This window comes from Microtus oregoni, unplaced genomic scaffold (genome assembly GCF_018167655.1).
Source record: "Microtus oregoni isolate MIOR12 unplaced genomic scaffold, Mior012 000063F_ref0000156, whole genome shotgun sequence".
In the NCBI taxonomy this organism is placed as follows: Eukaryota; Metazoa; Chordata; class Mammalia; order Rodentia; family Cricetidae; genus Microtus; species Microtus oregoni.
In genome coordinates this window covers 2,205,836-2,233,010 of record NW_024543873.1, presented here as the reverse complement: position 1 = coordinate 2,233,010, position 27,175 = coordinate 2,205,836, and the positions used below count along the sequence as shown (strand labels likewise).

The following is a 27,175-nucleotide window of genomic DNA, read 5'->3' as shown; positions in this document are numbered from 1 at the left end:
AATATTAATTTTTAAAAGCAATGTTAAACTCTAGTTTTCTTTTTATTAATTAATTATTTTCCCAATCACATTTCCTCTCCCTTCTTTCTCTCTTCCCAGACCCTTCTACTAACCTGCCTCTTCCCCCCATCTACTTCTTCTCTTTTCAGAAAAGAGCGGGTCTCCCATGTATATCAGCCATCTGTGGCATATCAAGATGCAGTAAGACTAGGCACGTCATCTAGTATTAAGGTTGAATAATACAACCCAGTAGTTGGATAAGGTTCCCAAGGCAGATCACAAAGTCAGAGACATCCCTACTGTTAGGAGCCCCATCAGAAGACCAAGACCATAATTTACACAACTGTAAAACATGGGTAGAGGGCCTAGGTCAGTCCCTTGCAAGCTCTCTGGATGACAGCCGAGTCTCTGTGATCCTCTCTGGACCTAGGTTAGTAAATTCTGTGGTTTCTCTTTTGGTGCCCTTGGCCTCTCTGTGTCCCACAATCCTTTCTCCACCTCTTCCACAGGATTCTCTGAGGTTCACCAGTGTTTGTAGTTCTGAATCTGTTTCCATCAGTCGCTGGGTTACATTTTCTTAATGAGACCCTCTTGATATTTTCCAACATCTCAGCACACTGAGGAAATTTTTTTGAGAATAATAATTGTTTGAACGGAAGCTAGCCCGAGGTTATTTCACTTTTGTATACTTACTGTATATATGGTGCTTTCTCAGCTCAAGTACTGTTGAGAGCACTTTCAAGCTTCAGGAGTTTCCTGACACTATGAAAAGGGCAAACACCCACACAGTGTCAGCCTAGTCAGACATGAGAAGTACTGGGCAGGACATCGTACAGTGACTGTGATGGAGAGTCCCGATCAACCATCTGGAGCATTTTCATTGTTTCAATAGTGATGTGAAATGTTTTGCAGCGACTTGTCCCCCCAGAATGCTACATAAACTCCACTTCACAAGCATGACACTCCTTCAGGTAGAGGACAGTGTTGGTGTGTTTTCACTGTCCTCTCAAGGAAACTGGCACAAACACTAGCTGACATAACCATGTCCACTTAATTCCCAGATCTTGCAGTGTGCACCCAGTGAGATACAGAAGCTAGAGTTCTCCAGGGGTTCACCCAGAGGCCATGTGCTCGGTGTAAAAGCATGTCCTCATCCCTACTTGTGCACCTGCAACAGCTTTCTTTCTCTTCCACTCCATTCCTCGAGGCTTTGGTGTACTTGGTTGGATCCATGTTAGATCCATTCTGCACATGCTCCCTAGAGCCACCTTCAGTGGGCACGTATCTCCTATAGGGGTTGTGTGATGGAAAGAGGACAGATGTGAAACTTGCTAAAAACCTACATGCTGCAAAGTCATTTCAATCCACAAACCATTTATGGAGATGACACTACTCTCTTTTAGGTCTCATGATGGCTTTCCAATCCCAACATGTGGAGCCCAATGTCTACAAACTGTATGAAAATGAAATTGAGGGGAGCCTTGATTTTGAACACGGGGCCACTGCAGCAACAGAAAGTGTCATCTATGGTGAAGGTTCTCTAAAAGGTTCCGACAAACCAAAGAACCAGGGCATCCCACACTACAAGGATGATGTGACCCACGTTGCTAACTTCAACTACGTTGGTGATGACATCAGGCATGAGAGCCATGGGAGCCACCAAGGGTACAGAAACCCACAGTTGAAGGAGCAGAATACCATGGTTGCTGGCAGAGTGTCACAGGTCCAGTGCACAAGGCCACGGGATCCAGTTTGGTCTCACACCCAGGCAGCTGAATGAGTTGGAAGATGTTTTTGAAAAAACTAAGTACCCCGATGAGATCAAAAGGTATGTGACTTGTTTCAGTATCCGTTCCAGCTCCCATCCATCAGCATCTCTTTAGGAGGTGTGTTCTTCACACTTTGGGCCCTATCTGCTTTGAGCCCAAGCATGAGGTCTTTGTTTAGTTGCTGAGTATGGGAAAGATGTCTGGGAGGTCATATATATATATATATATATATATATATATATATATATAAATGTATATATATGTATATATATACACACGTATATATACATATATCCACATATGTATATATACATATATACACATATGTATATATACACATATGTATATATAATATATATATGTATATATATGCAGTGTGGATTCTAGAAACGGGTTGGTGCTTCTCAATTTCTTCTTTAAGTTTCCTCTTTGTTTTTTTCCTCCTTCTTAACCTCTTCTTGACGACTCCGTTTTATAATGGGAATTGTATTCAAGACCTAGTGGTTTCTAAGCAATCCCTCTGCTAATATAGCATATTCACCTTGTGTCTATTCATGTGGTTATTTTTCCAATAAAATGAAGATCAATGAAAAGTCAGTTTCATACTTTAGAGCTTACCATCTCTACATAGTTTTGTGTTGGCCTGTGATGCATCTCCAGATGTCTATTCATCTTGCCAAGCTGAAATGCTGTATTTCACTAACAGCTCCAATTTCCATCTTCTTCTCCCAGAAAGGACCTTGCAAAGCGCTTGTTCCTGGGAGAATCCAGCGTGCGGGTCAGTAAATCTGAAAAGACTTTGGGCAAGGCACTCTGCTTCAGGACATGGTCCATGTTCTTGTACCCATTATGAAATGCATGCGTGGGTGAGAGGTGTCCTTGTCTGGGTTATAATAGTAACTGAGCACTGAGTCTTGAAGTTGTCAAGAAGTAAAAATGGAACGGGCACCCATTAAGTGTTCTTTCCCATTATTTGAAACAGCATAGTCTCTTAACTGAAAAAAATCTTAAAAAGCTCATTTCTAATTTTTATCATTTTTATCATATTTGATTTTCTTTATTGAGCTATATATTTATCTCTGTTCCCCCTTCCCTTTCCCTTCTTCCTGACTACACTCTCCTGTAACCCCCACACTCCCACTTTACTCAGGAGATTTTGTCTTCTTCTAATACCTATGTAGATCCATTTATGCCTCTCAGAGTGTCCTCTTTGTTGTCTCGGTTCCCTGGGATTGCTGGTTTTTCTTTGCTTTATGACTAAAAACCACTTATGAGTGAATATATATTATATTTGTGTTTGTGGGACTGAGTTACATCATCCAATATGGTGTTTTCTAGATCCATCCATTTGCCTGCAAATTTCAAGATGTCATTATTTATTTACTGCTGTGCAAATGTTCATTTTCTTTTTTTGTTATTTATTTTTTAAAGATTTCTGCCTCCTCCCCGCCACTGCCTCCTATTTCCCTCCCCCTCCTCCGATCAAGTCCCCATCCCTCGTCAGCCCAAAGAGCAATCAGGTTCCCTGACCTGTGGGAAGTCCAAGGAACCCCCACCTCCATCCAGGTCTAGTAAGGTGAGCATCCAAACTGCCTAGGCTCCCACAAAGCCAGTATGTGCAGAGGATCAAAAACCCATTGCCATTGATTTTGAGTTCTCAGTAGTCCTCATTGTCCACTATGTTCAGCGAGTCCGGTTTTATCCCATGCTTTTTTAGACCCAGGCCAGCTGGACTTGGCGACTTCCCGATAGAACATCCCCATTGTCTCAATGTGTGGGTGCACCCCTCGCGGTCCTGAGTTTCTTGCTCATGCTCTCTCTCCTTCTGCTCCTGATTTGGACCTTGAGATTTCAGTCCAGTGCTCCAATGTGGGTCTCTGTCTCTGTCCCCTTTCATTGCCTGATGAAGGTTAATATTAAGGAGGATGCCTATATGTTTTTCTTTGGGTTCACCTTCTTACTTAGCTTCTCTAGGATCACAAATTATAGACCCAATATCCCTATTTATGGCTAGAAACCAATTATGAGTGAGTACATCCCATGTTCCTCTTTTGGGTCTGGCTTACCTCACTCAGGATAGTGTTTTCTATTTCTGTCCATTTGTATGCAAAATTCAAGAAGTCCTTGTTTTTTACCGCTGAGTATACTCTAATTTGTATATATTTCATACTTTCTTCATCCATTCTTCCATTGAAGGGCATCTAGGTTGTTTCCAGGTTCTGGCTATTACAAACAATGCTGCTATGAACAAAGTTGAGCATATACTTTTGCTGTATGATAGGGCATCTCTTGGGTATATTCCCAAGAGTGGTATTGCTGGGTACAGGGGTAGGTTAATGCCGAATTTCCTGAGAAACTGCCACACTGCTTTCCAAAGTGGTTGCACAAGTTTGCATTCCCACCAGCAATGGATGAGTGTATCCCTTTCTCCACAAACTCGCCAGCAAAGGCTACCATTGGTGTTTTTTTTATTTTAGCCATTCTGACAAGTGTAAGATTGATGGAGGAAGGTCATTGGCTAATAAAGGCACTGCCCTGGCCCATTTTATTGGTTAGAGGATAGGTGGGAGGAGTAAACAGAACAAAATGCTGGGAGGAAAAGGAAGTGAGCTCAGAGACTCCACCGCTCTGCTCTCGGGAGCAGACGCCTCAGGGAGACGCCATACTCCCAGCTCCCAGGCAGACACACGCCATGAAGCTCGACCCAGGATGGACTAGGCTAGAATCTTCCCGGTAAGACCGGTGCTCACCGATTATTAGAGATGGGTTGATCGGGATATCAGAATTAGCCAGTAAGGGCTAGGGCAGAAGGGCCAAGCAGTGATTAAATGAATACAGTGTCCGTGTAATTATTTCGGGGCATAAGCTAGCCGCCAAGCAGGCAGCCGGGGTGCTGGGGATGCAGCCCCGCCGCCCTTATTACTTCATATGGCGCCCACGTGGACAACTGCTTCCACATAAAGCCCGAGACAGCTTGGGAAGTAATTCTAGAACAAAATGAAAGCATTGTGCCTGGTTTCTTGGTAGCAGCATTTTCTCAGTTCTACTCTGCTTACTAGAGGCAAGCAAGCGCCTCATCTAAGAGAGGCTTCCTGACTCAGCTTTAGCTGCAAAGCCTGCAGCTCATTAAGAGGTCCTGCCACGAAATACTTAAACGGTGTTGACGAAAAGCTGAACGCATGCTTTTCGGTTTTCAGCCGTAGTAGGAAAAAAGCTGCGCCGTTTAAAAATGCTGGCTTTCTGGGCCATCCTGCCAGGGCAAACTCTGACCGTTTGAGGCAGGAGGGCCGGCTACCAAGAGAGGACGTGAGTGTTGTCTGTTGTAGCTCACTTGCTGGCAGGGACCTTGAAATGCCACACAGTTGTTGCAGTAAACATGGCTACAGCCTGTATATCCACCATGAGGCTGGAAAGCTAAGGAATGGACTGGATCTAGCTGGCAAAGCCACGCCTTTAATCCTACCCATATTGCTCAGTAATTTAAAGGCTCGTGTGGTCAGAAAAAGAGAGATATACAGTAAAGAGAGATTCAAAGACAAAGAAAATTTCTGAATGGTTTAAAGTGTGTTAAAAATATAGGCAGACTAAAAGTTGAAGTTCTTAAAGTAAAAAAACAAAAAAAGAAAGAGAGTTGTTGTGTGTGGTAGCACACGCCTTTAATCCCAGTGCCTAGAAGGCAGAGATTAACAGATCTCTGTGAGTTCAAGGTGTAGCAGCAAACACCTTTAATCCTGAATGCCTGGGAGGCAGAGACAGGTGGATCTCTGAGAGTTCAAAGACAGCCTGGACTACAGAGTTACTTCAGGTCAAAGATACAGAGAACCTGTCTCAATAAGCAAAGAGTTAAAAGTAAAAATAAACAAAATAGAGGTTAAAACAAAGCTGCACAAAGATGGAAAATACACAGAGAATCTTCATACTGTATGCTATTATGCTCTCTTTAAATTATTTAAACGCTGAGGAAGGAGCAACAGATGCTAAAAGATATTTATTTATAAATGCTGCTGAACTAATCCAACACAGATATTTTGAAAATGCCTTGAATTTGAAATTTGGATCTAAGGACATGATACTTTGGAAAGGAGTTTCTTATTTTGTTTTCACAGAGGATGAGACGCTGTTCATTTCTTCTATTCCGATTTGGTATGATGGACCACGCCCTCCTGAAGGGTTGCAGTGAACATCTTCAGAAAATTGCTTCGCTCAACTGCCAACTGAGATGAAACTAGCACACAGGTTATACCATGAAAGACCTAATTAACGACGCCCCCATTCAGCAGGAAGCAGTTTGGAGAGAAATAACTGCGCCCATATTCCCAAAAAATGTTTATAAATGTTCTTTTACATTTAAAGGGGGATATGATATAGGTATGAATAATTTGCATTAGTATAGATTTTGCTTTATTGATAGAGATTTAAGGTCAATTTTGTTATATGTATAAGTGTTTCTGATTTTGATTAAGGTATTGTGATTGTGTAGTTCATTTAAATATGTACTGTATAATTAAGAAATATAGGTTGTTAATGGATAATCATCGATAATAGTAAAGCTTGTAGTCATGTTAGTTAATATTTTCTAGATGTGCGTAGATATATTTTAGATAGACATTTTTCATGTCTTTCAAAGATTACAGAATAGGACATTTAATGTTTTAATAACTGAGGACTTTTCATGACAATGAGACACTCTGCTCCTGTCAGCACCAATGTACTTCAAGAGGAAGATGGGCATCGAAGAGGCACCTTATGGAGTTTGATAGCCATTTGGGCAAGAAACTGCTCTTGCCTGGACTATTGCATAAACTGGACACAGAGAACCCGCAGAGAGAGGACTACTGAACTTGCCTAAGGTGAGATGATCTTTCGGGGTTCCTGATTCATGAAAGAGTCTGCGAGACATTCTGCAGGACACAACAGATAGTGACTGAACTGACTTTGAATTTTCCTGCTTTATGGAAATGTCTGCTGGATACCATGGGCCTGAAGGCTTGAAGATGGATGCCCCAACGGTACAAAAGAACTTTGGGTGACTGTCCAGGCAGCGAGATTTCTTTGTCATTTCTAGAGTTTGAAGTTTCTTAGTTCTTGTTTACTTAGGTAATATATCTTTCTGGAGTCTTTGATGGAGTTAAGAATAGTTAGTTGTAGTTTTCCTTAGTTATGATAAAGATTATTGTAACTTTTACTTGATAACTGTTTGGTATATGTAATTTTGCTATGTTAAAGCCTTTTTTTTTGTTTAAACCGAAAAAGGGAAATGATGGAGGAAGGTCATTGGCTAATAAAGGCACTGCCCTGGCCCGTTTTATTGGTTAGAGGATAGGTGGGAGGAGTAAACAGAACAAAATGCTGGGAGGAAAAGGAAGTGAGCTCAGAGACTCCACCGCTCTGCTCTCGGGAGCAGACGCCTCAGGGAGACGCCATACTCCCAGCTCCCAGGCAGACACACGCCATGAAGCTCGACCCAGGATGGACTAGGCTAGAATCTTCCCGGTAAGACCGGTGCTCACCGATTATTAGAGATGGGTTGATCGGGATATCAGAATTAGCCAGTAAGGGCTAGGGCAGAAGGGCCAAGCAGTGATTAAATGAATACAGTGTCCGTGTAATTATTTCGGGGCATAAGCTAGCCGCCAAGCAGGCAGCCGGGGTGCTGGGGATGCAGCCCCGCTGCCCTTATTACTTCATAAGATTATATCTCAAAGTTGTCTTGATTTGAATTTCCCTGATCGCTAAGGAGGTTGAGCATGACCTTAAGTGTTTTTTGGCCATTTGAACTTCTTCTGTTGAGAGTTCTCTGTTCAGCTCAGTGCCCCATTTTATAATTGGGTTGATTAGCCTTTTATGGTCTGGTTTCTTGAATTCTTTATATATTTTAGAGATCAAACCTTTGTCAGTTGTGGGGTTGGTGAAGATCTTCTCCTAGTCAGTGGAGACTTTTTGTCTTAGTGACAGTGTCCTTTGCTTTACAGAAGCTTCTCAGTCTCAGGAGGTCCCATTTATTCAATGATGCCCTTAATGTCTGTGCTGCTAGGGTTATACCTAGGAAGTGGTCTCCTGTGTCCATGTGTTGTAGAATACTTCCCACTTTCTCTTCTTTCAGGTTCAGTGTGTTCGGACTGATATTGAGGTCTTTAATCCACTTGGACTTGAGTTTTGTGCATGGTGATAGATATGGATCTATTTTCATTCTTCTACAGATTGACATCCAGTTTTGCCAGCACTATTTGTTGAACATGCTCTCTTTTTTCCACTGTATATTTTTAGCTCCTTTATTGAAAATCAGATGTTCATAGGTTTGTGGGTTAAAGTCCAGGTCTTCTATTTGATTCCATTGGTCGACTTCTCTGATTTTATGTCAGTACCAAGCTGTTTTCAATATTGTAGCTCTGTAATAGAGTTTGAAGTCAGGGATGGTACCAATGTCCATTTTCTTCATCCATTCTTTGTCTGATGGCCTTCCAGGTTGTTTCCATGTTCTGGCTCTTATGAATAATGCTGCTATGAACATATTTGAGCTGATGTTCTTGTGGCATGATTGAGTGTTTTGGGTATATAACCACCAGTGCTATTGCTGGGTCTGGAGGTGGATTGTTACCTAATTTTCTGTGAAATCGGCAAGCTTATTTTCAAAGAAGCTGTTTCCACTCCCACCAGAAATGCAGTAGTGTTTCTCTTACCCCACATCCTCCCCATCATAAATTGTCATCAGTGTTCTGATCATGGCCATTCTTACAGGTGTATGATAGAATCTTAGAGTTGTTTGGATTTGCATTTCTCTGATGACTAAGAATTTTGAACATTTCATCAAGTGTCTTTCAGCCATTTGAGATTCACAGACTACTCATAATCAGTATGTGAACATCATATATATAGACAGCATTGTGTATTATAAGGTCATGCATTTAGGAAAATGTTAATGTTTACTGGTATGTGTACAGAGATTAATACTGAAGTCCGGACCCTCAGGTCATTTCAGGGTACTTATGTGTACTGTTGTAGTAGGATTCTAAGTGACCTTGGGGACATTCTCATTGATGTAGCAAGCAGTAGGGGAAAAACAGGGCTCAGTTTCAACAAAGAAACACTTAGTTATAAGTGTGAATTAAGTGAGACCAGAGAGAAATTAGTGTTTCATAACGAACCTGTGTTTAACTTATCCAAGAGTCATGTGGAACAACACTCACAAGTGCACATGATTGGCCCTCCACCTTTGTAAGTTTGTGGAAAGCCAATGTAGAAAGCAGCAAAGTTGAACCTTCATGTTCCCCGATGCTGTGTTTAGATTATCTAAATACAATGCCAAAATAGTCATGTCAGTGTTATGAGATGTATGGGGCAGACAGCTTTAAAGGGTTAATTTTGTTACAACTAAACAAAAAGAAATGGTAATGGGTTTTTTATTCTAGTGCACTTACTGGCTTTGTGGGAGCCTAGGCAGTTTGGATGCTGACCTTCCTAGACCTGGATGGAGGTGGGTGGTTTTTGGACTTCTCACAGGGCAGCGAATCCTGATTGCTCTTTGGGCTGATGAGGGAGGGGGAATGATTGGGGGGGGATGGGAGGCAGTGGCGGCGAGGAGGCTGAAATCTTTAATAAATGAATAATTAATTAATTAATAAAAAGAATTACATTGAGCCCATTTAAGTTAATCGAGTAAAGAGAACGCGATCAGGGGATGCTATTGATAGTCAAAATGCAGGTTGGTACTGAGGAGAGGGCCCAAAGATAAAGCTCTTGCCACATGAGTCTGAGGATCTGGGTTGGAACCCTCAGCATAAAGTTTAGCAGGTGTCAGCTCACCTGTAGTCAGAATCTCTTATTCAGGAGGCAGAGACTGCGGATCCTTAGGGAGATCTAGATTAGCTCAGTTGCTGAGCTGAGGTTCATGGACAACCCTGCCAGTGTAAATCATGTGGGGAGCAAGCTAAGAAGATGCTTGACTCTGACCTTGGTCCTCTGCATGCACGAGTGTGCATTTGCACATAGATACACATGCAGATCACACACCTTTGCAAGTTTTTATGTGTTTGCAAATACATAAAAAGCAAAGGTGCCAAGCCACAGTCAAGTGTGTCTTCTGTTGACTAACTTGAAAACTGAAAGTATTCTTTTCCTTTAAAGGAGTCTATATTGAACATGTGTGTTTTTTGAAATATGGGAAAAGATAGAGCTCACTTTAAGTAAGAGCTGTAACTATCTTATTTTCAAATGAATATCTTTCCTTCAGACAGTAAAGACTAATGTTTAGATCATGGGATAAAAGCTGAGGCCATGAGCCCAGAGGCCACTCCATAGCAAATGAGAAGTGGAAAAGCAGTGCAGAGTGCTATTCATGCTAAATTCCTTCAGCATGGATCAGGGAGTCTTGATGTAGGCAAACTCCCTACCTGCAGCAGTAGCTTCTGCGGAATAGCAGTCCTGCCTAGGAGCCCCTGATGACTGACATCCTAACACCACTAGGTGTAAACTACAGTAGGACCAGGCTCAGGTTGGAGAAACTGGGAGAGAAGAGGGAGATTCCCCCAGGATGGAGAGGAGCAGAGATTGGAAAAGAAAAGCTGAAGGAGTGAGGAATTCTCCTGCTTTCAAGCTGACAGGACCCTGTACTTCAGCTCCAGAGACACAGAGGTGCTGCAGCCCCAGAGACTGATGTGAAGCAGCTCTGGAGACACAGATGCCCTGCAGCTCCTGAGGCTGATGCACTGCGGCTCCAGAGAGGCCGATGCCCTGCAGCTCTAGAGATGCTGATGAATCACAGCTCCAGAGTGACTGATATACTGCAGAGCCCTATGTACTGCAGCTTTAGAGGGGCTGATGATGCACTGCAGCTCCAGAGAGGCTGATGCACTGCAGCTTCAGAGAGACTGATGCACTGGAGCTCCAGAGGCTGATGCACTACAGCTCCAGAGGCTGATGCACTGCAGCTCTAGAGAGCATGGACACAGCATACAAGAAAAAACACTCCTGTTCTCTTGTTTGCATATTCTTCAGTGTGACATTCCCAAAGCCTTCTTATTTCCCCTTTCCTCTTATAAATATAATAGATAGGCTTTAGTAATAAATCATGGGGGACTCTGATCTAATGTGAACCCACATGAGTTTGCCACTGGTGATGTGGGAGTCCCCTCTGTGTACAATGATTACCATTAATGAAGAAAGAAACTGCTTTGGACCTATAGCAAGGCAGAACTTAGGTAGGCAGGGAATGCGAGGCTGAATACTGGGATAAAGAAGGGCAGAGTCGGAGCGAAAAGCCATGGACCCAATGCTAGAGGCAGACATGGCCAAATTTGCTCATAAGCCACTGTCACATGGAGAAACACAGATTAATAGAAGTGGGTTAAATTAATATATGAGTTAGCCAATAATATGCTAGAGCTAATATGCCAACAGTGACTTAATTAATATAGATCCTGTGTGATTATTTAGGGGCTAAGCTAACCGGGAGGCTGGGAACCAACAAGCAGCATCCTCCCATCACACTGGGGCTTTGATTGTTTTCATGGAGGCATCATGTTGGGAGTATTGAGTTCCCCTCATGGCTTCTGGTCCTTTAGTTGGTCTTCTTTAGACTATACATCCACATAATAGGAGGGGCAGGCAGGGGAGAAAGGACATGGACTTAAAGATGTGCAGTTTGAGAACTTCCAATATAATGGACCCTTATTCCCTAGGAGTCTCAGAGGATGGTGACATCCAACAGGTAAGTGTGACTGTATTTCCATAGCTGGCTATGTATTAAGGAGGAGACAGTTTGTTTTAACTGTTCTCCACATTGTTGCAGATCACATTCCTGAGTGGAGGTACATCCTAAAAACTTTGATCTCCTTGTAGAAGAACAGAGCCCAGGATGCCCTTCATGTTGGGCAAAAGTAGGGCATAATTATCAAGCTACAACTCTCATTGAGAAAATTGCCTTTATCCTGAGCCCAGAAAAGTTAGGAGGGCATGAAAGAGGGGGAGGGCAAAATTCCATAACTGAGAGTGACCTACCCCTATTACCTACACAATGGAAGCAGGGAGTCCCAAGATATCTGAATGATTTGTCTGAATTGGCTCATTTCCCTATTCCTATAGATCCCAACAGTACATCTCTGTGCACGCCTCCCTTTGAGTAGTGTTAGCTCTCCCAAGTCAATTTGGGAATGGTGTTTGTTTGTTTGTTTGTTTGTTTGTTTGAGCTGGGGATAGGATGTGACTTTGCACACTCTTTTGGCAAGTGTGATACCTTGTAATCACCCCACCTCCTTAAGGTGCTGGAGCAATAAGAAGCCGTCCATCGATAAATGGTGACCTGAAATCATGGGAGTAAAGTGGTTCACCGCGGAGAAATTATGTGTTTTGATAAAGAAAAATATGCCAGAGTAGATCCAGAAACACCGGAACAGAAGGAGAAGATGCTGGAGGGACAAAGAGGAGAGGGGAATGAGGAGGAGGAGGAGAAGGAGGAGGAGCCTGGGAAAGAAGGAGATTGTTTTCTGACAGTAAGGGGAGGTAGGAAGCAGGTATCCCACTATCCTACGTGGTGAATCTCACAGCATCCCTTGTCCTTCCTGACATGGGCCCCTTGTATGGAGCCCCACTGGGAGTTAGGATTGAGCTTCTGTACAAGGCAGTACAAGCACATGTATTGTTGAAGTGCGTTGACTTCATTTTGATTTTTGACCTTTTGTACAGAAAATAGGTTTTTGTTCCTTTAGAATCATCCAGCACCTTTGTATATTCCAGTTTTTCTGCTTGTTCTTCTGCTTTGATCCCTGAGCCTTGAAGGGAGGAGGTTATGAACACATTCCATTTGGGATAGGGCACTCCATAGTTGTTAGCAGAGATTGCCACTCACACGGTCTATAGCTAATGGAAAGTCTTTATTCCAGCTGACTAGGATGACACCCAGGTATCTGGGCACCAAGGCATGGCCCCAGGCGTCCAGAACACAGTGGTTTTAAGGGCATCTTAAAACCTAGATGTCCTAGCATCTAGCTTAGCCAATGCAGTTGCCTGTGCAGAAGTAAGCAGTTTGAATCACGCTGTTTACTGAAGCTAAGATAAGCAGTTAGCTGGCGGAAGGGTTCATACAAACAGGTACTTTAACCACAGCTAAGTTAGTTAGAATATCCCTGATTTTGGTCTCTAGAATAGATTTAATTAACTTCCTGTGGGATTTTCATTTACAGAGATCAAATTCTATTTCTACGTGAAATGGCCTCAATGACAATTGAGATGGAGAAACCTCTTCACTGGCTTAACCTGTCACATTTCCCACTAGATTAGAAGGCATGAGTCAAATCATTGATTCTTCCTATTCTAGGAGGGCATAGTTGTTTCTAGAAACCAGTAACTTGAATGAGTTTGTTTTCTGTTTGAGGCAGTTGGCCATGCAGGTGAAGATGCAGGGTTCCACAGTTAGTCTGATCAGGACAAGAATCAATGGTCCAGTTAATGTTGACACTAAGCTATAGGGATTTAGTCACCAGAGATTGTTAACAATGTAATGATCTATATCTTCTTTCTTTCCTTCCTTTGAGCTTTTCTCTCTCCCTTCTTTTCCTCTTCCCCTTCTCTTATCTTCTGCTTTCTTTCTTCTTTCTATCGACTAATCTTGTCCCCTCACGTACCCTTTCCACCTTCCTTTCCTCATCATCCCCCAGTCCTTTCTCCTCTGTAGTAATACGAGCGGCAGGGCTGTGTCCCAGGCACCCGGACGCCTGCACAGCTAGCTTTAGTTAATATTTTCTAGATGTACATAGATATATTTTAGATAGGCATTCTTCATATCTTTCAAAACTTATAGAATATGGCATTTTAAATGTTTTAATAACTTAGGGTTTTTCATGACAATGAGACATGTCTGCTCCTGGCAGCACCAATCTACTTCAAGAAGAAGATGGGCATCAAAGAGGATCCTTATGGAGTTTGATAGCCATTTGGGCAAGAAACTGCTCTTGCCTGGACTGTTGCATAAACTGGACACAGAGAACCCACAGAGAGAGGACTACTGAACTTGCCTAAAGGTGAGATGATCTTTCGGGGTTCCTGATTCATGAAAGAGATTGCAAGACATTCTGCAGGACACAGCAGATAGTGACTGAACTGCCTTTGAAATTTCCTGCTTCATGGAAATGTCTGCTGGATACTATGGGCCTGTAGGCCAAAGAAGGATGCCCCAAAGGTACAAAAGAACTGGTGACTGTACAGGCAGCGAGACATCTCTGTCATTTCTAGAGTTTTCTTATTTCTTGTTTACTTAGGTAGTATTATATCCTTCTGGAGTCTTTGATGGAGTTGAAGAATGTCTATCTAACTGAAATACATCTCTATATATCTAGAAAATCTAACTAACATGACTACAAGCTTTACTATTATTGATGATTATCCATTAACAACCTATATTTTCTAATTATACATTATACTTTTAAAATGAATTACACAATCACAATATCTTAATCAAGAGCAGAAATACATATACATATAGCAAAATTGACCTTAAAATCCATACCAATGCAAATTATTCATACCTATATCATATCCCTCTTTAAATGTAAAAGAACATTTATAAACAATATTTTGGGAACATGGGAGCAGTTTTTTTCTCTCCAAAATGCTTCCTGCTGAATGGGGGCATTGTTAATTAGGTCTTTCATGGTATAACCTGTGTGCTAGTTTCATCTCAGTTGGCAGTTGAGCGAAGCAATTTTTTGAAGATGTTCACAACCTTTCAGGAGGGCATGGTCAATCATACCAAATTGGAATAGAAGAAATCCACAGGGTCTGGTCCTCTATGAAAAGAAAAGAAGAACCTCTCCAAAGCATCATATTCTTAGACCCAAATTTTGAAATCGTAATACCCTTATATCCATTCTGGTTTAGCTTGGCAGCCCATGTAATGAAATGTCTCTCTGTACTTAGCTCCTTTACAGTCAAAAATTTTAAAGAAAGCACAATGTACATAATCCAGACTCTTTGTGAATTTTCCATTTTTACGTGGCTTATTTTTCTTTATTTCTTTTAATCTTTTAACTATCTGTACTCTGTCTCTTTAAAGACTTTACCCTTTTCTTTTTAAGACATTAACTTTATTCTTTATATTTTTCTTCTTCTCTCTCTCAAGCCTACATACATTCATCCAACAGTGTGGTCTTTTATGTCTGAATCTGTTTTATTGTGAATCTGTAACATTTTTTTTACTATCCAGGAGCATTTCTTAAAATGTTAAGCTGTTCTTAAAAACTTAAGTTGCACCATGTACAGGTAATATGGTACTGCCTGTGTCCTGCCCAGTCGAAACCTTAACTGCGCTGTTATCACAATAATTACGGTAGTTCCAGTTCAGCATGGAGCAGCTGCTCCTGCCTCAGATCCATTTGGTGCCTCTGAGCTGTGCAGAGTTCCAGCACACAGCAAGTCCACATTGGAGCTGCACTCAGCAGTTTAATTCTGAGACTGAGCGTGCAGCACAGAAACTCTTTTCATCCAAGTTACAGCCAAATCTGACATGCAGAGCACTGTGCAGTGTGAAAACAGGTCTCTGTATGTAGGCGGGAATCCGCCATGCTCTTCGGCCTGCCTAAGCCTGATTTTGCAGTCTGCCCAGGTGCAGGCAGGGAGTGCTGAGCCATCAGCACAGTCTCAGAGCACTCTCCTTTCGATCCCAAGTGGGAACACAAATATCCAGTACCCTAAAAAGCCTTTGAAATGCTTTAAAGCCAGAGTTAACGCTTGCAGCATAGGCCCAGGAAGCCGTGCTTTAAAATGACGCAGCGTTTTTTATGCTGCTGTTGCCGAATCAGGAAATCTCTCTACAGCACGCCACCAACAAACAGCAAAAATCTGTGTTAAACTCTCTCTCCCTTATTTTTAAGCCTTCTCATGTTTTTAAGTGGATTTAGTCCATCACGTCTGGGCGCCATCTGTAGTAATAGGAGTGGTGGGGCTGCGTCCCCAGCACCCCAGCCACCCACATGGCTAGCTTATGCACCAAAATAATTACACGGACACTGTATTCTTTTAATCACTGCTTGGCCCATTTCTATCTAGCCGCTTCTAGGCTAACTCTCGCACCTGGACTAGCCCATTTCTAATATTCTATGTACCACAGCTAGGTGCGCTTACCGGGAAGATTCTAGCCTACTTCCATCCTGGGTCGGAGCTTCATCGCGTGTGTCTGCCCAGGAGCCGGGAGCATGGCGTCTCTGCTGAGGTGTCTGCTCCCGAGAGGAGAGTTGTTGAGTCTCTGAGCTCATTTCCTCTTTCTCCCAGCATTCTGTTCCATTTACTCCACCCACCTATGTTCTAAGCTATGAGGCCAGGCAATTTCTTTATTACTTTACCAATGAAATCAACAGATTGATATATCTCCTCTACTTATTTAAAAAGCAGTTACTAATGCATGCACTCCAGGGCACTGGCAGCCCATTCGCAACACCTCATCTTCACTCTTCTCCTCTCTTAGACCAATAGGCTGCTGAATTTTCAGCAAGCCTGCTGTAAACCAGACTTGGCCCAGGCACTGGCCCATCACTTCACAGCAGCTTCCTTTCCTGTGCATAGGAGATAAGAGGCCTCTATGGGAAGACACAGAAACCTCCACAGTCACCCAGCAAGGGCCTTGCATTTTTGTAGATCTTTCATGGATAAAATAGTACAGGGTCAAAGTAAAAGAAATTAGTAATATATTCAGGTTTCTGGCTCTTGAACTTAGATCAGAAATCTTGGGATCATCTCAAACAATCAAATTTGAATAATCTATGGCAGTTCTTTCAGCTGTTCCTGCACCTATTTAAACGGAACCAGAATTGGGACCCATTTGGCCTTTGTTAATATAGATTCAAGGGCAAATATGAGCTCTCCCATCTTCTCTATTATAGGCATATATCATGAGGATTACATAGACAAGAATTCATGCAGTGGGGTGTGACTTTCCAGAGAGTCAGGGAAGATATCATTATTCTAAGCAGTAGTTCAAGTAAGTCAGATAATTCAAGGGAATGACGAGGTACCTTTTACTTGGCAGAGAAAGACTGGTCAATCTAAAGCCTCACTGGCATTTACTGTTACACAGAGTTGTGTTTTCCTCTTGTGATATTGACTGTTGAATACACTAAAGCCATCTCTTTCACCATGTTATTGCAGAGCTGGTTTAAGAAAAGAAGAACCCAATACAGGAAACATCAGCAGTCTCAGATTCTCCAGTGTACATCTGCTGATAGCCAGGACACCTTGCAGTAAAGCTTTTGTAGGAGTCCTGAAGCATCATCTTGTCCAGGCCTCAGATGAAGACAGGATCTTCAGGTGTCACTGACACCTTCTGATGGCTGTGACACCTTATCCCTTCAGCAATAAAGAGTTGTGTATTCAAAATATTTCATGTCCTTTTTGGGGGTCAGTAAGGTGTGGATGTCCATTATTGAGAAAATATTTAACAGAAGATAAAAGGAAGGGATCAAACCCTGAGTCATCTTTACTACTCCACAAGTCACAAAAGTTTCTCAAGACTGACGGCAATCCTCGCTCAGACATATATTCTTCTCTCTTGTCACATTGTACCATCCTTACCTTAACTCGACCCTGTAGGAACAAACACCTAAGAACAGGAACAGGACAAGTCCCCAGTGATAAGACTGTTCACGACAAAAACAGAGTTTCCCCCAAATCTACGAGTTCACTCTTGTACTGCAACAAATACAAAAAGACTACTTTCTGAGCATTCATCAGAGGGGAGTGTGACCAGTGACCTAGGCTACCCCCAGGTCTGTTCACTGTCCCTCCTTTCAATGGTACAGTTATGGTACTAGGAGTCCTCCTGACACAGATCCTACTGTTTCAAAGGAAACACAAGAGCCCATCCCATGCCCATTAGAAAGAGGCTTCTTCTTTGCTCCCACACCTAGACCAAGATGCACAAGAGGCATATTGATCGATCCTCCCAGGTCAGGCAGGAGAGGCAAAGGATTCTCAGTAGATGCACCAGGTCAGGTTAGGGGTAGACATAGGATGCAGACTTCAGAGCATGCAGGGAGCAATGGGCTGTGTTAGCCCAAGGGTGATTGGAGGAGAAGCAGTGTGGAAAGCCTATAGAGATGGTTATGCCTGAGTTCCGGCAGGGAGGACACATCAGGGTGGCATTAGCATGGTGGTGTATGTCGTGCGGTTAGAGTACATGACCTGTGAGAAAGTGGCCAAGGCGTGAGCTGCTTTTGATGCTGTGACTGCTTGTAGATATGGCAGACTCTAGAAAAGGGGGTGCAGCAGGATGTGTTAAAGCCTCTTTCTAAACTGAGTACCGGTAAGGGGGGAATCTGGACTTTGAAATAGAGAAGATGGACTACACTTCCTGGTCATCCTACAGGGGCTAAACTGCCCGATACCTCCTCTCTCTTCCTATCCCATCCAACTTTCATCCAGATTCCCCCCACCCCTTGTCTCCCTTCCTCCCTCCCTCCCTTTTTGGCTGGCATAGCACCTCCCTTCTCAGCCTGCTCGAACCCAAATCGGGAGGGCAAAGGGGAGGGCGGTAGCTCCTTTGTCTCCATAGCCTGCCTGCAGCAAGAAGGGTGGGCCCTTTGTTTGCGAGCTAACCAAGCAGCACGGAGTTTCGATCTGGGCACCAAGTGAAACATCATTTGTGGTGAGTGAGTGCTGCGGCAGCCAGGAACAGGGAACTCAGACTTACCTCAGCCCGCCTACACTTCCTGGTCATCCTACAGGGGCTATACTGCCCGATACCTCCTCTCTCTTCCTATCCCATCCAGCTTTCATCCAGATCCCCCACCCCCTGTCTCCCTCCCTCCCTCCCTTCTTTGCCGGCATAGCACCTCCCTGCTCAGCCTGCTCGAACCCAAATCGGGAGGGCAAAGGGCAGGGCGGTAGCTCCTTTGTCTCCATAGCCTGCCTGCAGCAAGAAGGGTGGGCCCTTTGTTTGCGAGCTAACCAAGCAGCACGGAGTTTCGGTCTGGGCACCAAGTGAAACATCATTCGTGGTGAGTGAGTGCTGCGGCAGCCAGGAACAGGGAACTCAGACTTACCTCAGCCCGCTGACATTTCCTGGTCATCCTACAGGGGCTATACTGCCCGATACCTCCTCTCTCTTCCTATCCCATCCAGCTTTCATCCAGATCCCCCCACCCCCTGTCTCCCTCCCTCCCTCCCTTCTTTGGTGGCATAGTACCTCCCAGCTCAGCCTGCTTGGGCCGTGGGACCGAACCCGAATCGGGAGGGCAAAGGGGAGGGCAGTAGCTCCTTTGTCTCCATAGCCTGCCTGCAGCAAGCAGGGTGGGCCCTTTGTTTGCGAGCTAACCAAGCAGCATGGAGATCCGATCTAGACACCAGGAGAAACATCACTGGGGAGTGACATCACTGGGAAGGTACAACAGTGGGCAAGAAGACCGGATCCTGTAAAAGAAGATCCATAGGGGAGTATTGGGAGGAAGAGATGGGCAGACGCCAATGCAAGAATTCACCCAACAATCTGAAAAACAACACGAAACCACCAGAAGCCAGCGACCTCACAACAGGAGGACATGAACACCTTAATCAAGAAGAAGTAGAAAAAACTGACTCCATGAAAGTGATTGACACCCTTAAACAGCATATAAAAAACGCCCTTATAGAAATGGATGAGAAGTATAACAGAAAGTTCGAGGTACTGAGTAAATCAGTGAATGATACCCTAGGAAACCAAGGAAAAACAATCAAGCAGATAATGGAAACAGTTCATGACTTGAAAACTGAAATGGAGGCAAAGAAGAAAACACAAACAGAGGGCCGGCTGGACATGGAAAATCTGGGTAAACGAATAGAGAATACAGAAACAAGCATAACCAGCAGAATACAAAAGATAGAAGAAAGAATCTCAGATTCTGAGGATAACATAGAGAAAATAAACACACTGATCAAAGAAAACAGCAAGTCCAACAAACTCTCATCACAAAACACTCAGGAAATATGGGACACAATAAAAAGACCAAACCTAAGAATAATTGGAGTAGAAGAAGGTGAAGAAGTGCAGCTCAACGGTCCAGAAAATATACTTAATAAAATTATAGAAGAAAACTTTCCCAACCTGAAGAAAGATGTGCCTATGAAGGTTCAAGAAGCATACAGAAAACCAAATAGGCTGGATCAAAAAAAAATCCCCTCGCCATATAATAATCAAAACACAAAATATACAGAATAAAGAAAGAATATTAAGAGCCGCAAAGGAAAAAGGCCAAGTTACTTATAAAGGTAAACCTATCAGACTTACACCTGACTTCTATATCGAAACCATGAAAGCCAGAAGGTCCTGGATAGATCTACTGCAAAAACTAAGAGACCATGGTTGCAAGCCCAGACTACTATATCCAGCCAAGCTTTTGTTCACTATAAATGGAGAAAACAAAATTTTCCAGGATAAAAACAAATTTAAACAATACGTAGCCACAAATCCAGGCTTACAGAAAATAATAGAAGGAAAATCACTAACCAAGGAGTCCAACAATGACCACAATAACTCAGACATCTAGAGACCCTTCACAGCGCAACTCAAAGAAGGGAAACACATAAACCCTACTACTAAAAAAGTGACCAGAGTTAACAACCACTGGTCATTAATATCACTTAATGTCAATGGACTCAACTCACCTATAAAAAGGCACAGGCTAAGAGATTGGATACGAAAAAAGGATCCAACATTCTGCTGTTTGCAAGAAACACACCTCAACCACAAAGACAGGCACCTACTCAGAGTAAAGGGCTGGGAAAAGGCTTATCAAGCAAATGGACCTAAGAAACAAGCAGGTGTGGCCATACTAATTTCTAACAAAGTTGACTTCAAACTTAAATCAATCAGAAGAGATGGAGAGGGACATTTTATACTCATAATAGGAACAATTCATCAGGAAGGAGTCTCAATCATGAATATCTATGCCCCTAATATAAAAGCACCCACGTATGTAAAAGAAACATTACTAAAACTCAAGGCAGCCATCAAACCGCACACACTAATAGTAGGAGACTTCAACACTCCTCTCTCACCAATGGACAGGTCAATCCGACAGAAACCTAACAGAGAAATTAGAGAATTAATGGGGGTAATGAAGCAAATGGACTTAACAGACATCTATAGATTATTCCTCCCAAAGAGGAAAGGATATACCTTCTCTGAAGCTCATGGAACCTTCTCGAAAATTGACCACATACTCGGTAACAAAGCTAACTTACACAGTTACAAAAAAATATTAGTAACCGCCCGTGTCTTATCAGATCACCATGGATTAAAGTTAGAATTCAACAACAATGCTACCCCCAGAAAGCCTACAAACTCATGGAAACTGAACAGTCAACTACTGAACCATATCTGGATTAAGGAAGAAATAAAGAAAGAAATTAAAGTCTTCCTTGAATTCAATGAAAATAAAGAAACAACATACTCGAACTTATGGAACACTATGAAAGCAGTCCTAAGAGGAAAGTTCATAGCACTAAGTGCCCACTTAAAGAAAACAGAGAAAGCACATATTGGAGACTTAACAGCCCACCTGAAAGCTCTAGAAAAAAAAGAAGCAGACTCACCTAGGAGGAGTAGAAGACTGGAAATAATCAAACTGAGGGCTGAAATCAACAAAATAGAAACACAGAAAACAATCCAAAGAATCAATGAAACAAAAAGCTGGTTTCTGGAGAAAATCAAAAAGATTGATAAACCCCTATCCAAACTAATCAAACTGCAGAAAGAGAATATGCAAATTAATAAGATCAGAAACGAAAAGGGGAACATAACCACAGGCACAGAGGAAATTCAGAGAATCATTAGATCTTACTACAAAAGCCTGTATGCCACAAAACTGGAAAATGTAAAAGAAATGGACACTTTTTTAGATAAATCCCATATACCAAAGATAAACCAGGACCAGGTGAACAACCTAAATAGACTGATTAGTCGCGAAGAATTAGAAGCTGTTATCAAAAACCTCCCTACCAAAAAAAGCCCAGGACCAGATGGTTTCAATGCGGAATTCTACCAGAACTTCCAAGAAGACCTAATACCTATACTCCTTAATGTATTCCACAATATAGAAACAGAAGGGTCATTACCAAATTCCTTTTATGAAGCTACAGTTACTCTGATACCAAAACCACACAAAGACTCAACCAGGAAAGAGAATTACAGGCCAATCTCACTCATGAACATCTACGCAAAAATCCTCAACAAAATACAGGCAAACCGAATCCAAGAACACATTAGAAAAATTATCCATTATGATCAAGTAGGCTTCATCCCAGAGATGCAGGGCTGGTTGAACATATGAAAATCTATCAATGTAAACCATCATATAAATAAACTGAAAGAAAAAAAAAACCATATGATCATCTCATTAGATGCTGAAAAAGCATTCGACAAAATTCAACATCCATTTATGTTAAAAGTCTTGGAGAGATTAGGGATACAAGGGTCATACCTAAATATAATAAAAGCTATATACAGCAAGCTGACAGCTAACATCAAATTAAATGGAGAGAAACTCAAAACCATCCCACTAAACTTAGGAACACGACAAGGCTGTCCACTCTCGCCATACCTCTTCAATATTGTGCTTGAAGTTCTAGCAATAGCAATAAGACAACATAATGGGATCAAGGGGATTCGAATTGGAAAGGAAGAAGTTAAACTTTCGTTATTTGCATATGATATGATAGTGTACATAAGCAACCCCCAAAACTCCACCAAAGAACTTTTACAGCTGATAAACACCTTTAGTAATGTGGCAGGATACAAGATCAACTCCAAAAAATCAGTCGCCCTCTTATACACAAAGGATATGGAAGCAGAGAGGGCAATCAGAGAAGCTTCACCGTTCATGATAGCCAAAACAGCATACAATATCTTGGGGTAAATCTAATCAAGGAAGTGCAAGATCTATTTAACAAGAACTATAAGGCATTGAAGAAAGAAATTGAAGAGGATACCAGAAAATGGAAGGACCTCCCTTGCTCTTGGATTGGGAGGATCAACATAGTAAAAATAGCAATCTACCAAAGGCAGTTTATAGATTCAATGCAATCCCCATCAAGATCCAATCAAAATTCTTCACAGATCTTGAGAGGACAATAATCAACTTTATATGGAAAAATAAAAAAACCCAGGATAGCCAAAACAATCCTATACAATAAAGGATCTTCTGGAGGCATTACCATCCCTGACTTCAAACTCTATTACAGAGCTACAGTAATGAAAACAGTGTGGTACTGGCATAAAAACAGAGAAGTCGACCAATGGAATCGTATAGAAAACCCGGATTTTAACCCACAAACCTATGAACACCATATTTTCAATAAAGGAGCTAAAAGTATACAATGGAAGAAAGAAAGCATCTTCAACAAATGGTGCTGGCACAACTGGATGTCAACCTGTAGAATAATGAAAATAGACCCATATCTATCACCATGCACAAAACTCAAGTCCAAATGGATTAAAGACCTCAATATCAGCCCGAACACACTGAATCTGATAAAAGAGAAAGTGGGAAGTACCCTACAACAGATGGGCACAGGCGATCGCTTCCTAGGTATAACCCGAGCAGCACAGACATTAAGGGCAACATTGAATAAATGGGACCTACTAAAACTGAGAAGCTTCTGTAAAGCAAAGGACACTGTCACTATGACAAAAAGGCAACCTACTGACTGGGAGAAGATCTTAACCAACCCCGCCACAGACATAGGTCTGATCTCCAAAATATATCGAGAACTCAAGAAACTAGATTTTAAAATGCTAATTAACCCAATCAAAAAATTGGGCAATGAACTGAACAGAGAATTCTCAACAGAAGAATTTCAAATGGCGAAAAGACACTTAAGGTCGTGCTCAACTTCCTTAGCAATCAGGGAAATGCAAATCAAAACAACTTTGAGATACCATCATACACCTGTCAGAATGGCTAAAGTCAAAAACAACAATGATAGCCTTTGCTGGAGAGGCTGTGGAGGAAGGGGTACCCTCATCCATTGCTGGTGGGAATGCAATCTTGTGCAACCACTGTGGAAATCAGTGATTCGGTTTCTCAGGAAATTCGGGATCAACCTACCCCTGGACCCAGCAATACCACTCTTGGGAATATACCCAAGAGATGCCCGATCATATGACAAAAGCATTTGTTCATCTATGTTCATAGCAGTATTATTTGTAATAGCCAGAACCTGGAAACAACCTAGATGCCCTTCAATGGAAGAATGGATGAAGAAAGTATATATACACATTAGAGTACTACGCTGCGGTAAAAAACAATGACTTCTCGAATTTTGCATGCAAATGGATGGAAATAGAAAACACTATCCTGAGTGAGGTAACCCAGACCCAAAAAGATGAACATGGGATGTACTCACTCATAATTGGTTTCTAGCCATAAATAAGGGTCACGGAGACTACAATTGGTGAACCTAAAGAAGCTAAATAAGAAGGTGAACCCAAGGAAAAACATATAGTTATCCTCTTGGTTATGGGAAGTAGACAAAATAGCCGGGGAGAAAATTGGGATCTTGGGGGTGGGATGGGATGAGGGTAAGGGGGGATGGGGAGAGAAAAGTGAGAAGGGAAGGAGGGGGAAACTTGGGGAAACAGGAGGATTGGGATAAAGGAAGGTTGGACAGGGGAGCACGGAAACACAATTCTTAGTTAAGGGAGCCACCTTAGGGTTGGCAAGAGTCTTGACCATAGATTGGCTCCCAGGAGCCCAGGGTGATGTCCCCAGATAGTCCCTTGGGCAGCTGAGGATAGGAAACTTGAAATGACCCTATCCTATAGCAATACTGACGAATATCTTGCATATCACCATAGAACCTTCATCTGGTGATGGATGGAGATAGAGACAGAGACCCACACTGGAGCACTGGACTGAGCTCCCAAGGTCCCAATGAGGAGCAGAAGGAGGGAGAACATGAGCAAGGAAGTCAGGACCAAGAGGGGTGCACCCACCCCCTGAGACACTGGGGCTGATCTAATGGGAGCTCACCAAGGCCAGCTGGACTGTGACTGAAAAAGCATGGGATAAAACCGGACTCTCTGAACAAGGCGAACAATGAGGACTGATGAGAAGCCAGGGACAATGGCAAGGGGTTTTGATCCTACTTCATGTACTGGCTTTGTGGGAGCCTAGCCAGTTTGGATGTTAGCCTTCCTAGACATCGACGGAGGGGGGCGGACCTAGGACTTTCCACAGGCATGGAACCCTGACTGCTCTTTGGACTGGAGAGGGAGGGTGAGAGGAGTTTTGGGAGAGGGGGAGAAGGGTGAGAGGAGGGGGAGGGAAATGATAGGTTGGGAGGAGGCGGATACTTTTTTTTTTCCTTTTCTCAATAAAAAAAAATGCTTTTCGAGGAACTATCTGCATGTAAGATATCCGAGCAACTGAAAAAGACAAGGTTGAAATTTACAAGAGTTTCCTGCCCAGGTGACATAGTTTTGGCCAAAGTTATCTCCCTAGGTGACACCCAGTCCAATTACCTGCTGAGCACTGCTGAAAATGAGTTAGGGTTAGTGGTAGCCCACAGTGAATCGGGTGTCCAGATGGTTCCCAATAGCTGGTGTGAGATGCAGTGCCCCAAGACCCACACAAAAGAATTGCGTAAAGTGGCCAGGGTATAGCCTGAGTTCTTACAAACCTAAACACACTTCCCCTCAAAGACGGAGCCACCTTTTTCCAAGAGTACCAGTATGAAAAGAACATCAAGATGCCCCAGTCTTTATTAAGGAGTCTACAGTTACCTAGCAACCACCTCTTGAAAAATCTGCCAGAAATAAGTTTGTGTTGTAATGAGCACCCACGGCCTATGCAGCTGAGACAGGAAGATTTTTACTTCCCACGTGTGAGTGTGGCCTAGGCTACATAGTAAGACTCTTTCAACCAAAATATAAAACACTGTTCTTGGGAAACTGATTTTTATTCTCTTGGCTGGTATTTGCATTCAGCAAACAAAACCATGTAATATTGGAAATAGCTTATGCCTTCTTTATAAATATGTATATATGTATTTTGCTATGACTGGTGAAAAATGCTTTTCACATGTTAAAAAAACATATATATATATATATATATATATATATATATATATATATATATTCAATGCAACTTGAATATGAATGTTGGGTTGTTGTGTTTCTTTTTAACAGTAAAATGTCAGTTGGCCATCTTGAATTTATATGCTCCTGACTATAAAACTGGAATGTGTATTTATATGTAACTGATTGCACACAATTTTTATATAAAACAAATTGAATTTCAAAAAATAAATAAAAGATGATTGCTTCCTGGGGTTCAAGAGATGGTGCAATATTTAAGAGTGGTTGCTCTTTGCCTTACAGAATGAGAAAAGATCTTCACCAACCTTACATCAGACTGAGGGCTGATCTCCAAAATATACAAAGAACTCAAGAAATTGGTCATCAAAAGAACAAATCATCCAATAAAAAAGGTGGAGTACAGACCTAAATAGAGAACTCTCAACACAGGAATCCAAACTTAAGGAAATGCTCAACATCCTTAGTCATCAGAGAAATGCAAATCAAAACAACTCTGAGATTCCATCTTATACCTGTAAGAATGGCCAAGATCAAAAACACTGATGACAACTTATCCTGGAGAGGATTGGGGTAAAGGGAACACTCCTGCATTGCTGGTAGGAGTGCAAACTGGTACAGCAGCTTTGGATATCAGTATGGCGATTTCTCAGAAAATTAAGAAACAACCTTCCTCAAGACCCAGCAATACCACTTTGGGGTATATACCCAAAGGATGTTCATGCATACCACAAGGACATGTGCTCAACTATGTTCATAGCAGAATTGTTTGTCATAGCTAGAGGCTGGAAACAACCTAAATGAAACTTCACCAAAGAATGGAAAAGGGAAATGTGGTATATTTGCACAATGGAATACTACACAGCAGAAAAAAATAAATGAAATTTGCAGGCAAATAGATGGAGCTAGAAAACATCATATTGAAAGAGGTAACACGGACTCAGAAAGACAAATATTGCATGTACTCATTCATAAGTGGTTTTTGGACATAAATCAGAGAACAATCAGCCTACAATTCACAATCCCAGAGAACCTAGACAACAAAAAAGACCCTAAGAGAGATATACATGGATGTAATCTACATGGGAAATAAAAAAAGACAAGATCTCCTGAGTAAATTTGGAGCATGGGGACCATGGGAGAGGGTAGAAGGCGAGGGGAGAGGAAGGGAGGTGAGAAGAGAAAAATTTATAGATTAATAAAATCAATATTTTTTTTAAAAGAGAGTGCATGTCCATGTGGCACAATTGAACATCCTTTGGATATATACCCAAAAATGGTATTATTGAGTCTTGAGGAAGGTTGTTTCCTAATTTTCAGACGAATCGCCACGCTGACATCCAAAGGGGTTGTA

At 42.2% G+C, this 27,175-nt stretch overlaps 2 pseudogenes; both read left to right on the top strand.

Moving 5' to 3' along the window:
- Positions 1-1,411: 1,411 nt before the first annotated feature.
- LOC121439818 lies at positions 1,412-16,997 on the top strand (annotated as a pseudogene).
- Positions 16,998-25,110: 8,113 nt separating this feature from the next.
- On the top strand, positions 25,111-25,410 carry LOC121439789 (annotated as a pseudogene).
- Positions 25,411-27,175: the final 1,765 nt, after the last annotated feature.